General features: G+C 44.3%; 1 protein-coding gene across 2 annotated transcripts in view; it reads right to left on the bottom strand.

Moving 5' to 3' along the window:
* Nucleotides 1-7,375, bottom strand: part of ZRANB1 (zinc finger RANBP2-type containing 1) — a 39,517-nt gene extending 32,142 nt beyond the window's left edge. The window contains exons 1-2 of one of the 2 annotated variants that reach the window (XM_027726403.2): nucleotides 7,141-7,375; nucleotides 5,926-6,042 (exon numbers count right to left, since the gene is read on the bottom strand). The gene's annotated coding sequence lies outside the window, so the exon portion shown is untranslated. The remainder of the gene's footprint in view (nucleotides 1-5,925; nucleotides 6,043-7,140) is intronic. The other variant, XM_027726402.2, reaches the window with a different exon arrangement.
* Nucleotides 7,376-18,105: the final 10,730 nt, after the last annotated feature.

Raw genomic sequence — 18,105 nt, 5'->3', positions numbered from 1 at the left:
ATTGGAAAGATTACTGCAAAGTAACAAACGTAGAAGCATTTTCTGTATTAGCCTGAATACACTGCAACAAGGAATTTAACAAGCAAGCATAGTTAGCTTTGCTTATTAGGACAGTTCTTCAAAAATGAAAGGATTCTGCCCCAAACAGATCAGCAAAAAGGAGAAAGCACTCTGTTATCTCAGGAAAAGAGCACTTAAGTAATTTTCTGCAAGCTGCTCTACGAGGTGGGGTTTTTGCTTGGGAAATTTTGCTTTTCTCCACAGAACACCAGCTGGCTGTTTGCAGAGCAGGCAGAGGAACTGCTCTCAGACTGCAGCAGTCACAAAATGCAGAAACCCCTTTGCTACCAAACATAGACACAAGAGCTATGATGGGAGATGGAGGCTTCTGTCAAACTGCATTATCCTGCCCATCCTCATCCCACCAACTGCACTGCTCCAAACACACTGGGATCACCTCTGCTCCTCTGAGCACTAGAGCTGTTCCTCCACTCCTACTAACAGGGAGAACAGGGAGAACGCTGCTGTCTTGAGAGAAGCATCATCCAGTTCTCAATTCTCTTAAAGACCAAACCGTTGCCATGTAAATCACAACACAGTAAGTATTAACTTTTGAAAACATTCAGAAGTCTGTTCATTGGGTGAATTCCGACGGGCTTCATTTACATACAATTAATAACAGATTGTTTTCATTTTGATTTATGGAGTCACATCTCCTTTCAAAGCATCTTAAAGTCTACTTTATTAGGTATTTATGGCATTCAGAAAAATTACGCTGATTTGGCATCAGTTTTCTTTTCCATATTCTCCTCACACTTCCAATTCAACTGCTGACTTTTCATAAGCAAGAGAATTTATATGCAGTTTTAATGCAAGAGGATGCCCGATTTTGCAAATGTTCTATGCAGAAAGAAGCCAAACAGTCAGGAGGCTACAGATCTTTGGAGACATCTGAAATACAAGACTGACAATGAATTTTACAATTCAGTCTGAAATTTAATGTAAACAGACTCTTCGGTAAAAGCTGAAAACGCAACACAGAATTAAGAGATATCTGAGAGCGGTAAACATTCGCTCTTTCTGCTGTCTTCTTTTATTTTAATGTTTACCCCTTGAAGCATTTTTGTGCTCTTACCCACTAGAGTTAACCCTGCTGTGTAAACTGCACAGTACACGTTTCCATTTTATCTGTTACTCATCTCAAATGGGTCAAACCCCATACAGCTCTATTAAATTTGTGACTAAAACCTACGAAAATCTTAACTGCTGAAAACAGCCTATAAAAACTCAGCAGCAGCAGCTTGCAGTTCAGTCTTCTTTCCTTTTCAGGGTTGGTTTTTTTTGTTGTTTTAAACTCAATTAGAAGTGAATAACTATCCAGATAATACGTTACTACACACTAGGACAGACTAAATACGACTGACTGCTTAGAAACCAATACCATTTGGGCAAACACGGGTAAGCAGATCAACAGTTACATAATACACAACATCTCCCACACAATACTAATCAAAAACCAAGCAAAGTGACTTAAAATAATGAGTTATGATAGAACATTTGCATAACTACAGCCAGTAGCATTTAATGAATCTGACCATGAACAGTCAGCAACAGATGAACACTGACTCAAGATCTACAGTAACAAACATATAATAAAACACAACAGAACTGGTAAAACTTCATTTTTAGAAAGACATTAGCCTTGGACAAAGTACAGAAGTTGAACAAGATGTTTCTTTATAAAAAGTGAGGTCAAACACAAAAACAGTTTATCTGTGTTTAGACTGTGCCTAAAACACGAGACCCGTTTTTGTTTAGCTCTCAGCCGTCCTCACACACGAGGGGAGGAAAACCAGATGTCACGCTCTGACTGGAACCACACTGTGGAGTCAGACATCAAAACTTTGAAACACTTAAACCTGTCCAACAACAGGAACATTACACTGAGACTTGTCCATTTTCCAGTAATTATCCCCTGGACCTCCTCAGTGTTGGCTGACCATAAATTAGAGCGTGGCTACAACACACACAGAGTCACCATTTGGTGGAGGAAAACCACCTGCCTCCAAAGGAAATATGGAAACACACGCTCAGCATCCACTGTTGGGGAGTTTACTCCTAATTAATGGCAAGCCACGGTCAGGTCCAGTTAAGGACTGTCTTTGGTACATGCATTTGGCATACACTTAAAAGACTAATTCCAGTTCCAGTGAGCAGAACAAGCCACACACATTTTATCCAGCTCTTCCTAAGATACTGGCTACTAGATAAGATACCAAAAAGAGGGGGAAAGTTAAAAAGAGGAGCAAAAACGCTATTATTACAGCACAGAAAATCCCCTACTGTGTACGTTGCTGCTTAACAGTGCAAAGAACTATTGCCAAATACCACAAGAAAAACAAATTCAAACTCCTTCTAGAGACAGAGCGATATCAGTTCTTTTTTTTTAAATCACTTTTTTTTAAACCTTATGATTAGTAATTTCTATTTTGTTCATAATACATATTCAACAACCTACATTAACCACTGCAAGATACTCTGCACTGCTAGAAAGTTTCAGAGTAAAACAGTAAAAATAGTTTCTGGGGGTGGGAGTAACTTTCTACTAGAGGCAACACTGAACAACCTTCTTTAAATAAACCCTTTAAAAGCCAGGAGGTGACAATTATTTTTGTCCCTGCCAAGCTAAACAGTAATGAAGAGGTCAAAAAATAAAAGCAAATAGTCCAGTAGACCATCCCAGCCCTTCAGTAAGATAAAAATGAGCCTCTCAGCAGGCACCCAGTAAGGGGAAGCCTTTGCAGGTAAAAGCTAAACCACAGGCCCATCTGACAGAAGGTGTAAATGACAATTCAAAGTACTCCTGACTTACAAGGGCAGTTGAACTATTAAAAAACATGAGTATATACTCAACACTTCTTGAAGCTAAGACCTGCAGAGTGAAGCTGTTCCAGGGGACTATTCAGATAAAGCAAGGAATAAATATGCCAGCTGTCTCTACTCAATCCCTGCTTAGATACTGGGAAGATGAATGGGGACACAAGGAATACTTTCAAGCCCATTAGCCTGAGAGAAGTGCAAGTCAGGGCTCACACAATGCACTCACAGTCCTCACTGCCACAAGAATCAGGATTCTCTCATAAACCAACAATCACCATCACAAAGCAAATTCCCTACTTTCTTGCTGAAATGATACACATTTGAGAGATTTATGACAGTTGTTTTTTCTTCCCAGATATTCACCTGCCTCTGCACCAAGAGCCACATGGTTTTCAAAGGAGTGCGTGCAACTTTAAACCCACTAAAAGATTACTTGATCAAAATAGTTCTAATCCACTAAAAAAAAAAAAAAACCCAAACCAGACCACTCCAGTTTATTTTTCTTTCCAGGGTCACATAAATCATGGTTCTGAGTTTTCTTCAGTTCAGGAACACCAACTCCTCAAATTATCATAACTTACAGAAGTTTCTTAGTGCCTGTAAACTCCTCAGTAACCCACAACTTCTGTTTTATCAAAAACAGCTACTCAGAACTAGATGCTGAGTCAAATCAAAGTCAAAAGAATTACAGGGAGGATTTTTAAACCTTAACATTTGATTACAGAAGTAAAGGCAAATATAACCCAAATAAAACATCACTTACTAGAAATAACAAAAAAACCCCAAAACCATGCAGTAGTATCCTTGTTTCAAGAACAAGCAGAACAGATTATATCAGGACAAATTCAAATAACCAAAGGGAAAAATGCCAACTTAATTATATCTCCTGTATAGTAGAAAATGCAAAAGGGCTGCAAATTTGGCTGCTTCATAGGCAAGATGTTCTGCACATACCAGCCACTACCACTCTTTCCAATACATTTCCCTCCCATGTTCCTTTTAAAAATCTAATTTTCCTTCTTTATTGAATCAAAGTCTCCATGCCAGCCCCCTCTTGAAGACAGTTCCCTCTTCAAACATCACTTTGCTCATTCCCTGCTCCACTCCCTCCACACTTTCCCCTTTCTCTACTCTTCAGCAAAATGAGTTTCTGCATAAATAGTACAGAGGCACGGGAAAAAAAAGTTGTTATTAAAAACACTAGGTGGATACGACCCCAGTTTGACCACAGAGCTTCTGAACACTTGCCCATTCCAGGAAAGAAGGAAATACAAAATCATCCGTATTGTTATAGATTAATGTAGTACTGAAGTGCTACAGCTCTTCTTTTAAAGTACATTAACTGGTAAACCCTACAGAGATAATTATTAATCTTGCATGTCGAGAAAATCCCAACAGAAATAACGACAGAGGTGTGAGAAGCTGCATCCCAGTCACTGATGGTGCAAAAACGAGCACAGTCACAACTCTGTGCAAGATGAAAAATGGCAGCTACAACAGAAATGCTATGAGAAGGTACCAGAAAAGTGTCTGAATTCTGAATGTTTGAGATCTTAATTTGAAGACAGACGTTTCCTTTTTAAGGTATAACAACTTCCATTCAACTGACATTACAAAGTTATAATTAGCTCTGTTATTTCGCTGATTTTACCAAGCTCTGCCATTTGACAAGTGGTGAACTCTTCGTCAGGTGTGTTGAAAGAAAATTCTCTTTCCAATTTTGCATCGTTTCCCCCTTCATCTGCAGTACTACTTGAAAAAAAAAAAAACAAACCACAAAAAATTAAGAACTCTGTTACAGCTAAGCCAGCCATTTTCAGCTGCCAAACTAAAGTTTAGTTCCATTTTAGTACCAGGAGACTGTGGATCATAACTCATGCAGTTAAAATGAGGATTACTTGTTGACATCAATTTTGAACAGCCCAAAATAATCCAGTCTTCAAATTTTGGGGGGGAGGAAGGGGAATGAGATTACTGAGAGAACTGGCAGAGGCAGTTTAAATGCTTTGCTGTGATTAGTAGAGAGCACATCATGAGAAAGAATGTATTGATCTGGAGTTGTGCATAGTCTGACTGCAGAACTGATAAGGCAAAGAGAAGCTGGAAAGAGAAACGTTGACACCCAGTTAATACCACATGAAGGAGCCAGTAAATCTCACTTTAAAATGCCTCAGAGAACATTTGATTATTTGATTGACTGTATTAAAAATAACCAACCATTCAATCAGTAAAGTATTTCCTACTTATTTACAGGTCCTTCTTCCAAAGGGCACCAAAGATGGGTGGGAATTCCCGTCCCTGAGGGATTCACATGTCCAACAACACAAATTAGTGGTCTTACACAAGGCTAAATAAGACTGAAAACATTCCCTTGACCAATTCTGCACTCTAACTAGTCTCCAATATAAGTCATGCTCCTGTGATGAATCCCGCTGATGCTTTTATGCCACTCAGCATTCCAATTAAATTAATATTTGTAATTATACTTCTGAGAAAATGCAAATGGACACAACTCCACAAGATCAGTTTATGGCCTCACCGGTCACCCCCACCTGCCTGTCCTTGCTTAAGGAGCGTAAGGAAAAGTAAAGGTAGTCATTTCTTTTTCCTTCAAGAGAATTACACCACATAATTAGAGTTTCACAAATCCCATGAAACACAGCGCATCTAAAAGCTCGATTGCCTTTTAATGCTGTGACAGACTTAAACCAGAGGTGATCTTTTATATGTGCCATGCCAGACTCCACATGCTGAGACACCAACTCAGCCTGGCCTTCGGAAGGAGGCCAATAAAAGAGTTCCAGAACACCTCCTGCTGCTCTCACCTGTTTCCCCTTCTCTGAGTAACCACTGAAAAAAGGGATGGAGGGGAGAGAAATGAGCTTCACAAAGCTCTTCTGCAGCCACCAAAGACCAGACAAGCAGAAGGAAAAACAAAACTAAGTACAACAGATCTCTCCTGAACTACTGCTAAAAGGTTCTGCTCATACCAGAATGAGCTTTAAGAAGAGAAAGGAGGGAGTTACCACACAGAAGACATCTCACCTTTCAATTTTTGCATCAGCAAAGGTATCAATGCCTGGACTCACATGGCAGCCCCACCACTTGTGACACAGCAGCAGCCGGTGAGCAGAGACTGTTCAGGCACAGCACAAAGCCCGGCTAAAAAACAACGTTTGTTTACTACACCAACCTCCAAGAATTCCAGAAAAAGTTGTCATTATTGCCGTGACTGAAAGTCCCGTGGCAGCAGAAAGTTCTCAGCAGCCGGGCTGAGCCGGCCATGCAGGACACCGGGATGGACCGTATCCCATCCCTTCTCCCACCCCCCGCTGCTGCCGAGGGAGTGGTGCCTGCTGTGGGGACGGGTGACTGAGGGCTGGGAGGAATGACCCCTGTCACTGCCGAGGAAGGATTCACAGACACATCCAGAGGGCTCACAGACACTTCCCTGACCTCCGCAGACAAGTTTATCTCCTCCTGCCGGGAAGCTGCTGCAGGCTGGGGCTGTGAGGGCAGACAGAAAGGCGCTGGGGGCACGGATTACCGAGCTTTGCCTCGCTCCTTAATCCAACTTTTCCGATTTTTGTTTTAACTTCGGTTCACAAAGACAAGCTCAATTTTGAAATACTTCCCGCACCGTTCTTTACTCCTGATAAAGCCTCGACAATACGCGATCACAGAACCACAGAATGAATCACGGATTGGTTTGGGTTCAAAGAGACCTTAAAGCCCATCCAGTCCCACCCCTGCCACGGGCAGGGACACCTTCCACTAGACCAGGTTGCTCCAACCTGGCCTTGGACACTTCCAGGGACAAGCAATACCATGGAAGTTCTGCTGCCCAAAATCCACAACCCATCGCTCCCATCACCTACTCCGCCACGGCGCGTGCAGATCCACACGGGCACATCCCGAAAGGAATAAAAGCCAGCCAGGAGGGGGGCGGGAGGCAGCGGGAGAGCGGCGGCACAGGCATGATCTCACCGGGCACCCCGAGGCTCCGCTGCCCGGGGTCTGGAGCACCGGCCACGGGGAGAAAATCCGAGTTTCCTGCCTTTGTACCGCGGCGGTGTCGGGCTGCCCTCCCTCACAAGCCCTTCCAGGCGGGACACGGCTCCCAGCGGGATGCGGGGCCGCCTCCCCACCGCCTCCCCTGGGGGTCCCCGTCGGGGCCGGCTCCGCTCGCCCCCGTCCCCCCCGCGCCCCCTCGCCCCGCAGCGCTGCCCGAGGAAGGCGGAGCGTGCACAGGGGCTTTACCTCTCCGGCTGGATCCGTCCCTCAGTCCCTCAGGAACACGCTCGCAGCGCTGGAAGCCGCCTGCGCCCCGCGCCGCCCCCCCCCCTCCCCCCGCTCCCCCCCCGCTCACGACATGGTCTCTCCCGAGGCGCCGCGGCTGCCGCGGCCGCGGGCGCTCCCACTCGGCGCGGCGGGGGGGGGGGAGGCCGTGCCCGCGCTGCTCTAATGGCGGCGGCCGGAGCGGCCCAAAGCAAAATAAACCCCCGCACGGCCGAGCCGCACGTCAGCGCCGCCTGCCGCCCTGTGCAACGCCCATTGGCCGGACCGCGCCCGCCCTCCGCCAACCGGCGGGCGGCTCTTTGCGCAGAGCGGTGATGTCATCGCTGCCGCGGGGCGCCGGGCGCGGCGCGGCCGCCAGGGGGCGGTGCCCGTCCCGGCCCCTCAGGTCGGGTCCCCCCGGGGACCCTCAGGGGGCGACCCAGCGGTGCCCCTGTCCGGCTGTTCCCGGACATTCCCGATCCCTTCCTGCACATCCCGCCGCTTCCCTCGGCGCCACCCGGCACCACACGGCCCTCCCCGAGCCAAACATGTGCCCGGGCCACGCGCGGTAACGCGCAGAACGTGTTAGTAGAGGAAACGAGGGCATCCCCCCGCTTGGCTCCCCGTCCATCACAGTGGGTGGTGTATTGACATAAACGCTTCCTGTGGGAATAATCCCTCAAAAAGCCCCTTGTGATGGCACGCGGCCAGGCGGCAGCCGTGGAGAACACTGCTTTGTGGCAGCTAGTCACAGAACAGGATCAGTTCGGTTGTGAAAGACCTCTGGGATCATCGAGTCCATCCTATGACCCAGCACCTCCATGGCACCAAATGCCACGTCCAGTCTTCAGTCCTCAAACACTGCCAGGGACGGTGACTCCAACACCTCCATGGACAGCCCCTTCCAAAGCCTAATTACCCTTTCTGTGAAGAAATTCCTCCTCATGTCCAACCTAAACCTCCCCTGGCATAGCTAAAGACAATGTCCCCCCTGTCCTGTCACTAGTAGCCTGGGATCCAGTGTCCTGATGGGAAACTTCTCCCGCGTACAATAAATACAGAGAATAAAGAGAAATAAAGCGAAAATCATGACAGAAGGTTTCACACCCAGGGTGTGCACCTCCCAGCCCTTGCTGGATTCCCATTAATTCCTTCAGTTCTTCCATAGCAAAATATTTCCCTGAGCACTGATAAGAAATAGAGGACATGATCTTTAGCTGTGCCCAGGGGTGGTTTAGGTTTGGCATTAGGAGAGGGTAATTAGAGGGTACAGAGAGGGTAATTAGACATTGGAAGGGGCTGCCCTGGTAGAGTCACCACCCCTGGAGATGTTTAAGGAAAGACTGGATGTGGCACTCACTGCCATGGTCTTGTTGATAAGATGGTGTTGTATTCAATGACCTCAGAGGTCTTTTCCAACTGAATTGATTCTGTGATTCTTTGAAATAAACTGTCAGTATTTCCTCTACGTGTCAATTCCTGACTCGGCATGTTGAGTGTTGAGTGTGTGGGGTCTGAAATTCAGGATGTCCACCCTGGCCTGGTGGACTCGTCCAAGCAGCAGTCGCACAGTACAAGCCCATTCTTCTCCTGGAACTGCTCCTCCAGCCCTTGGGTTCAGTCCTCGTGAGGGCTATGCAGTCCTCGTGAGGGCTATGCAGTTTTGTTGTTTTTTTTTTTTTGCTTTCTACTCAAAAACTGCAAGTCTGCATCTTCCTCAAGCTGCTCTTGCAGGCTCACTGACAGGAAAAGAGTATTCTCCCACATCCTTGCTTTTCCCTTGTGGTACCTGAATTTTTTTTTCCCCACTGCAGTTCTCACTTTTTATTTCAGGCTTTCTCAGATGTTTTACCACTTTTTTATTTCCATGCTTTCATTCCCCCTTCCCAGACATGGTGACAGGGGGGGACTCTGTTAGCTAATGCCTCAGGCTTGGTGTTGCAGGGGGGGAAACTCATCCTGGACCAGCTGGATCCATGCCTTCTTGCTCAATCAGCATAAAAGAAAAGCACCTGAGATGTTCCAGAAGAGCAGTGCTAGAAAAAATCTCTTTGTCCAGCAGACAAACAACTAGAACTGGAGTCAGGACAAGTAAAATGCAATTACTTATGGAGACTGAAATAGAAATTTGTCTTCATTTGCAATTAAATTAGTTCCCTATGAACATCAAGAATCATTGCAGGAGGAGGGTAATGTGATTTGTCTCTCTCAGACTAGTTATTTACTAAGTTCTCTTTCCAACTCCACTGAAAAAAGTTGGTGCATTTCTCAAAATGCAACTATGGAAAACAGGGAGACAACTTTATTTTTTTTTCTTGGATAAGTCATAAATATTAATTATTCTTTATCTGAAGGAATTGTGCCATCTCTATGCTTAGAAATCTTTCAGAAAATGTATCCCTTGCTCTTGACAGCCAGGCAAGGTGATGGAAGAGCTGTTGGGATAAATCCTAAATGCTGCCACAACTGTACAACAGTGAGAAATTTCCAGAAATAATTGTTATAGATTAGACTGCATAACAAGATATGAAAATACAAGGAATATCACAGATTCACAGAGTGGGTTGGGTTGAAAGGGATCTTAAAGATCATCTAGTTCCAACCCCCTTGCTATGGGCGGGAGTCTGTAATTTGAAGGAAAATATCCTTTCAAATTCTTCCAGAATATTTCCTGGAACTGCTAGAAAACCATTTGGTGATCATGGAAACATATTTTAGACAACACACAGTGCACTGCAGCACATTGGGAGTGTGTGATGTACCTTCACAACACAGAAAAGAGCTTTAATGAAGCTTGGCTCGTATTATTTCAGAGATTTTTGTTGTATAGGTAAGACAAAAACATCACCAACTGAAAAAATATTTTCAGAGAATTCTATGATTGCAAGTGATTTTAATCTCTGCATCATTGTCCTGAAGAACAGAAGCAGAGTAGTGAAACAGGTCCCTGGATAGTATTCAAAGGTGAACATGTGGTAAAATTGAATTTGAAAATATTTAACATTGTCACTTTTAAAAGTGAATCCTGGCTGCATCTCCAAATTACCAGGCCTTTTTGATGTTGGTGACTTTATTCCTTTAAGCCAAAGATTTTATGTCTGCTGCTGGCATCTCCCTCCAGGTTTAACTTGCAGGAGTTTGCCATTTGTTCTAGACTTAAACAATAAAATACAATAGGAATGACCTTTCAGCAGTTTAGAACATTGATATTTACACATGTATTTTATCCAATAAGAGCTTTCAGACTTCTAATTTGGAGACAAATCAAAATCTACATGACTTGATAACTAAGTTCTCCATAGACTAGGTGCTTGATCATCTTTTTGGTTTTTAAATGTCAGAAAGATAATTCTATTTTTATTAGAGGCAGCAAAAGTTGTAGGCAAGTACTAATTTCCTATATTCCACCCAAAATTTTCCTTTCATTCCACCAGTTTCAGGAGAAATTTTAACTCCCTGGTAAGGGATTTGGAACAGTCATACTCATTTGACAGCTAAATGTGTTATTTTGGGAACTTTTCCTTTGCAGAGCTGGATTCGCTCAGGCCTTGAAGATTGTGTGCCTTCACACAGAGTTGTGCAACTGCCCTGTGCACCTCAGAATAAACCCACAGTGGAACTATGAGCCTTCACTCACATCTAAAAATATCATTTGCACATGCATGTGTTCCAGCTTTTTTTTTTCCCCACTTCTCAAACATCATAAATCCCTGTTCCTCTAACTGCCCACCTTCCTCAGCCACCCTGAGTCTGATCTCCTTTCTCCTGGTTCCTCTAGAACAAGAAAGAACTGATAATAAGTCTCCCTGTCAGACCTCACAGGTTTGATGAAAACCAAGCAACGTGCACACGCGATGTGATTTTACAGGAATATCCGTGGACCCCAGCTAAGAAACCCCCCTTGTTCCTGCTCCTTGTCAGCCTGGAGCTGCCCCACCAGCACTGGAACCCTTTGTGCCTCCAAGGTGTGAGCCTCGCTGGCAGATGGCTGGAAAATTCCCTTCCTTTTCTGCAAAGAAAAGTTTTTAAGTTTATAAGTTTAAGATTTTTTCGGAATAATCCGGTCGCAAATTGCCGCCGTCTCCTGTTAAACACGAGCCCTTTGCACTGCTCTGCCTCACGAGACGCCCTGTTTTCTTCTGTCCTGCTGCTCACTGTTGGTAAAAGGCTTTTCCCCTCAACCCTCCCTGACGTTTCTGTTCTGATTCACCCTGGTTATATCCGAGCAAACGATACCCAAAGCTATAATTAGAAAGCAGGCGTCGAAACGTTTCACAGGAGCGTTTTGTGAGCAATAGCTGGGGGGACTCTGTGAAACAAAACTGTGCTTCAGGTAAGCAAAAAGCCAAACAGCGAATTATTTTCTGCTGGGATGGAGTGGTTTTTGTGCTGCAGCAGAATTACCTCAGCCTGAGTGCAAAGATTACATCTAGTTAGTGATGTCTAAGTGCAGATCTTGCTCTTATGTAATTCTCTTTACCCTGGTAACTCCTCGCTCCCAGACAGAGCGCCGGCTCCCATTAGGAGATTCATCCTCAGCTTATCCAGGAGCAGGGATGTACGTGCTCACCAGATGGTTATTTCTCACTAGCTGAACTTTGAATATGCAGAACTCCCTCCTCAAACCCTGCTTTATTCTGTGTTTTCAGGCTCTTTATGAGCAAGAAAGGTTTGCAGCTGAAGTGAGACACTTAGATGAAGGGTGAAGAATAGACATGCACAAAAATCCAAAGGAAGCACATGTTTTGGAGATATTGACAACAGGATATTTTAAATGGCTGACTGATTTCTCCATCCTCTCTCTGAGTCAGCCTCAGCCTTCACACCCAGTAAATCTCATACTTGTGGCTCCTTTTCCCATTTTAGTTTGAAATGTAAAAAATATTCAGCTATAGCTAGATCACTATCCCCTCTCTCCAGGCAAGGATGAGGTCAGAGAAGGCATAATCGTGGAACCACTGAATGGTTTGGGTTGGAAAGGACCTGAAAGACCATCTGTTCCCAACCCCTGCCATGGGCAGCTGTGGGGGCTCAGCATGGAGAAAAAGAGGCCTCTACAACTCCCTGAAAAGAGGTTGGAGCCAAGCAGGCGTCAGTCTTTTTCCATATAACAAGTGACAGGACAAGAGGAAACGGCCTCAAGTTGCTCCATGGGAGGTTTAGGTTGGGTATGAGGAAAAATTTCTGCATGGAAAGGGTTGTCAAGCCCTGGCACAGCTGCCCAGGGCAGTGGTGGAGTCACATTCCTGAAGGGATTTAAAAGCCATGTGGATGTGGCATTGGCGACATGGGTAAGTGGTGGCCTTGGCAGTGCTGGGGCAATGGTTGGACTCAATGGTTTTGGAGGACTTTTCCAGCCTAAACAATTCTGTTGTTCTACAGCAAAAGTGCTGGGTCTGTGCACGGGTCCAGCAAGAGTCCCCTCACAGCTCTCCAAACAGTGATACTGTGTGTGTGATTGTTTAGGGACAAAATAGCTAGGAGAGATAGAGAATAAATAAATACAGCTCAGGAAAACTGCCTGGAAACATGCCAGAAGCCTCTTCCGAGTTGTTATCTCCTCACCTTGAAAGTGGGGAGCACTTGGATTGAAAGCTTCCACATGCTCCATACTTTTCTTGCTTTCTCTCTGGTTCCACATGGAGCAGAGGAGGGGGATGACAGAGTAAATCCATCAGGATAGGGCTTTCCAGCTGAAGAGTTTGAGCCATATGATCAGGGAATCTTAGAAACTTGCCTCAGCTGAGCAGACACTGAGCAGGGGAAGGAGTCTGTGGCCAACAGAAAGGCAACACACATGGAGAAAAACGGGAAACTGGGAGAAGATGAGGTGGCTGTAATCCATCATGTGCATTCAGTATGGATCTGGAGGCTCCACGAGGCTGCAGGATCTGCCTGTCCCAGATGGTGAGCACAGCGTGGCTGCTGCCGCCGCTCTAAACATGCATCACCAGGTTTGTCACAGCAAAAGAATGCAGGGGGGAGGACAGAAAGGAGAAAAGGAGAGAGGGAACTAAGGAAAATGTGAGACAGGGAAAAACAAAGGGAAAAGAAAAATAAAACAGGAAAATGCAGAGAGGTCTTTGAATACGCTCCTAAAGAAAGTCATGAGGGACGACAGTGACAAGTCACAACACAACTATAAAAGGATGCAGGAGCCTGAGTCCCTTCAGGGACATATGAGACATTTTTGAGGACTTGAGACAAAAATCCATTACAAAAATGGAGTAAAATCCATTAACTATTTGCTCTATGGAAATGTCAGGCCTACAGAGGCTGGATTCCTCCATGCAATGACCAGCATCTCTCTTGTCCTCAACGCTGACAGATTTAACTGCTACCAAGACCCAGGACCTCCCCGAAGTGCTTCTGCCAGCAGGAAATGAAGTGTGGGGTCAGCGTAACACTGACTGCTCCAACACTGCCAGCTGAGGCTGGAAGAGATGAAAATACCCCATTCATTGAACAGCCACTGTTTTTGATGCTGGGTTGGGTAGCCTCCTCCTCTGGCTACCGGCTTTTGTGAGCCCCTCGATGGCATCACCCCTCCCGAAACATCATATAAAAGTCACAGATGCTGAACTCAGTGGCTGTGGAGCTGAGAGGCAAAAACTCAGGCATTTTTCTGCTTCAGGGGCAGCAGGACAGCGCTATCAGGTGGCATTTATATGCCCCAACTCTGAGCCAAAGCCACTAGTGGTCGGCGAAAGTGAAAATGGGATTTGTTATAAATAAGGCTCCCCAGGAGCACACGAGGCAACAGAGAAGGGACATTCTGTGTTTGGTTTACAGAACACAGCCCATCGTGCAGAGCATAATCAGTACCAGCTAATCTGATTAGTTGATGAGCCAGAGGGAGCAAAATCTATCTTCGAGTTGACGTAATCCACCGACAGACTGCTTAAGGATTCTGGATATTTTCATTCTGTGTCTCGGAAGCCTTTCCCTTTACCTATTCATCGAGACTTATCCCTTTTATGAGCAAATCTGGGATTAAACACAGACGGCTCAAATAAAAACCAGAAAACAAACCAGGTGAGAGTGAGACTCCGTGGAGTGGTGCCAATTGCCACAGTCCTGGTTCAGCAGGATGGTGAAAGAATATTAGGGACAGTTTAAAGCCATTAGTGCACACCTCGGATGGTAACTCAGGAAGATAAGGAATACACAAGTCTGGAATTAAAATGTAGAAAGGATGTTTTTCTCGGAAGTCATGAATTTTGGAAGATAATAGATTTTTATTCTAATTCAGGCCTAGCCTGAGCCATTAATTCTTTTTACTTTAATATCATTTAATATAATTTAACAATTTATCATTAATATAATTTAATGTATTTTAGAGATGTGTTCTGTAAAAAGTCTGTACCTTCTCCCAGCATTCCTCATCACAAGTAGGCAGCTTCAACTACTGTGTAAAAAGTGGCTTTCAATCGTATATCTACTTTTAATCTTGCAAAAATCCATCTAGCAGAATACCTCATAGTGCTTTGCCTTATTTACAGATACAATGAGGGGAATAGAAAAAATAAATCATTTTCAAACTAGATTACTTTTCTGTAAGGACAGTTCTTTGATTGCTTTTATTCCAACATTAAAAGAAAATGATTTAGTAACTGCACCTTGAGCAACTATTGTTTACTTGTGTCAGGCCTCACAAAAGCTGCTGTGCCTCCTTTCTTGTATGTTATGTTAAAGTGATGGGTAGAAGAAGAATAAAATAATTGCACTAGAACATTGTCTGGGATCACTGTGTCCCTCCCGCTGCACAAAAAGATGCTGAAGCAAAGCTGAGACATTCACTGAGCAGCAGGAGGTCATTAATTTGTTGTCTTTCCTCTCTCCGTTGACAGCTCTGACGTGGCTATCTGGTAGGTAAACAGCCTTATAAACAGGCTTTTTGTAACTCATATTTCTGCTTTTGTATGAAAAATACATTTGTTGTCTCCCAAATAATCCTTGCCACCCTGAGAAATACAGAAACGTGTTGCTTCATTTTTCCAACCACGTCTCAACTGCATCTTGCCTAACGTCTCCAAAAAAAGTTCAAGCTTCAAAAGCCTCCACTTCTATAGGGGAGGCAGCTCTGGAACTGCCCATGTCCAGGGACAGCTTTGAATTTACAGGGCTTTAACATAAAAGGACAGTTTAGACTGTATGTTTGGGTTTTATGCAGCTGAAATTGCTTAAATGTTACTGGGAATTAGATCTTCTGCAGAGGTCAGAGTAAGGACTCAGCATTAGAGAATTCAGAAGTGTATTTAACTGAGGAGTAAACGATTGATGTCATAAGCCAGCCAGATCCATGTGTAATCATTTGTCTGTACATCTCATTACTGGCCAAGCACAACAGCAGCAGACAGGGCGAGCCGCTGACTTATGTTTGCCCAATGCAATTCAGCTTAATCAATAAAACCAATTTTACAAAATTATGCAAAATGTTGAGCTCCTGCTGGAATAATTGGAAGCTGGTGAAGCTGCTCGGTCTCACAAAGGTCACGTTCCCCTGCTGGGGTTGGAACCTTTGAAATCCTTGACACGGGAGGACTCACGTGCTTTTCTTCCTGGATATGGCTTTCACATAGCCCAGTTCCCCGAGATTTCCCACAGTACGTGCCTTTGCCAAGTCAACTGCTACAGTCAAGGGGCCTGGGCAGACACCCAAGGCCCCTTAAAGGGAGAAAGTCCAGATTTGGACCTTTGACCACAAGCCCGATTTGATCAGTATAGAAAAATCACATTACACTGACTATATTAGTGATATTTATTACACAAGTGATGATGTAGTTTTAGAGAGGTTTGGGTTGGAAGGGACCTTAAAAATCATCTCCTTCCAACATCTTCCATGGGCAGGGACACCTTCCACTAGCCCAGGTTGCTCCAAGCTCTGTCCAAACTGGCCTGGATGATGTAGATTAGAGCTGGCCTGAAGCAGAGTATGATGAGTAGATATGAAGTATTTAAGAGTCCAGGCCACACATGTCAGAAGCAGAAGGCGGCTGTTCAGATGAATGAGGCTGATCACTTGCATCATGTTAGGAAGACTATTTTCAAAATGGAGCAAGATATATGTTTGGATTAGCGCTTTCCGACCACTCTGCCGAAGAAACAGAAGTTCTGCCCTTTCATTTTGCTGCTGTTTCTCTTATCTTGCTATGCTGGCTTTCAATTTTCACTCTCTTATTCCAAGTGCATGTCTTGCCTGGATTGTTTAGTGTTCAAGAGGTTTCACGTCGTCCTTGGGCACTCAGGGAAGGGGTCAAGTGGAGCTGGGCTTCCCTCGGAGCACACGGCTCTGAAGCTGAACCATGTTCGTTTCTTGGCTGTCTTCCTCTCACCTCAGAGAACGTTGCAAATAAGGCCTCGCTGGTGTGTTGCTCAAAATCAAAATAGCTTTGTCTTCTTTAAGTTTGAGAACCCCTTGAGAAAAGTCCCTTGGACTTTGACTTCCCCTTAGAGCTGTTGGCTGCCTCGGCATATGGTCCTGTTAGATCTTCTCAGTTAAACACTGTTACATCACAGTTCTGTCAGCTGTCAGTATTTTTATGTTTGTCTTGGAATATTTACTTCCAGTCCTAGACCTTCTGCCTCCAGAGTCAAGTGATTAAGTTAGATCTGAGGTCTTATTTTCAAAGTAGATTTCTAATCCTCAAGACACCACAGAAGAGCATAAAATATGGACTAAATATAACCTCAGTGCAAGCTGAAGGTTCAGAAACTAGAAGTGAAGACAAAAAATTAACCACAAATATAGTTTTCTAAAAGTCCTTATTTAAAAATAAACAAACTGGTTACGTTTTTGTCCTGATGTTTTTGACTGCCAGTTGCACAATGCAGAAGGCACTTCTTTCTGGGCCAGTGCTGGATCAATATCCCAGCTTAGTACAGGGGAATGAGTAGATTTGCTCTCACTAAGTTCACTCAGACCATCCTTACCTCTAGTAGTAATCACAGTCTTCCTAAAACAGGCCAGGAAAAATAAGGAATATTGGCATCTGTGTTCTGGGTTACATGTTGGGTAGTTATGTTCTGTTTAGCTAATTTTCTCCTATAGCAGAATACCTAAATATTCCTTTTCTTTCCATGCCATCAGGCATTGCAGTTGGATGCATGGCTGCAGTAGCCCATCCCAGAGGTGACTGTGCCATAGCTCTGGCTACAATATTTTTATGTACTTGTGGGTGTTTTCTACAGATTTACACAGTTTTGGTGTTAGATGTGTACCAGATAATGTCACAGAATCACAGAATACCGGGTTGGAAGCGACCTCAAGGATCACCTGGTCCAGCCTTTCTTGGCCAAAGCACGGTCTAGACAAGGCCTGCTCAGATCATATTGCTCAGGGCCTTGTAGTGTTGATCCTGAGTCCCTCCAAGGATGGAGATCAGGGTCTGACTGACACTGATTATTCTTTTTCTAATAAGTAGTCTAGTTTTGCACTAGTTGTGTTCAAAACGTGTACACTCTGCCTCTTTTCAGTGTTGTAAACCCAAATAAAGTTTCATTTAATTGTTTTTCCTTGAGAGATAACAGAGTAGAGATCATAAAGTCCCAAGTCTGGTGAGCCTTTGTGAAATAAAAGAGATTATGGATTAGAAACGCAAGCCATTAACCTAGAACAGTTTTGGCTTCCTTTTCTTCCAGCCTAAAACTGGAAGGGCCATGACAAAAGTCTAATTGATATTTCTCATCCAAGTTTATAACTAGAGCTGATTAAGGGCCACTATTTCTTTTCTGCTTCAATTGCCAAAGTTTAAAGTACTTAATTCTATGAAAGAAGAAGTATTGAAGACTTGCCAGAAAAAGAAAACTGTTATTTAAGACAAAAATTAAAATTATCACAGAATTTGGGGCTTTTGTAATTCGTCCAGAAGCTCTGGAAGTTGCTCTCTAAAGTTCTGTGGGATCTCCTAAGGTCACCAGGGTCCAAGCCAGGGAGCCCAGGAGCCC

This window comes from Pipra filicauda, unplaced genomic scaffold (genome assembly GCF_003945595.2).
Source record: "Pipra filicauda isolate LSUMZ 115617 unplaced genomic scaffold, ASM394559v2 scaffold53_size3534045_pilon, whole genome shotgun sequence".
In the NCBI taxonomy this organism is placed as follows: domain Eukaryota; kingdom Metazoa; phylum Chordata; class Aves; order Passeriformes; family Pipridae; genus Pipra; species Pipra filicauda.
Note: the sequence above shows the minus strand (reverse complement) of the source record. Positions and strands in the feature narration are given on the sequence as shown.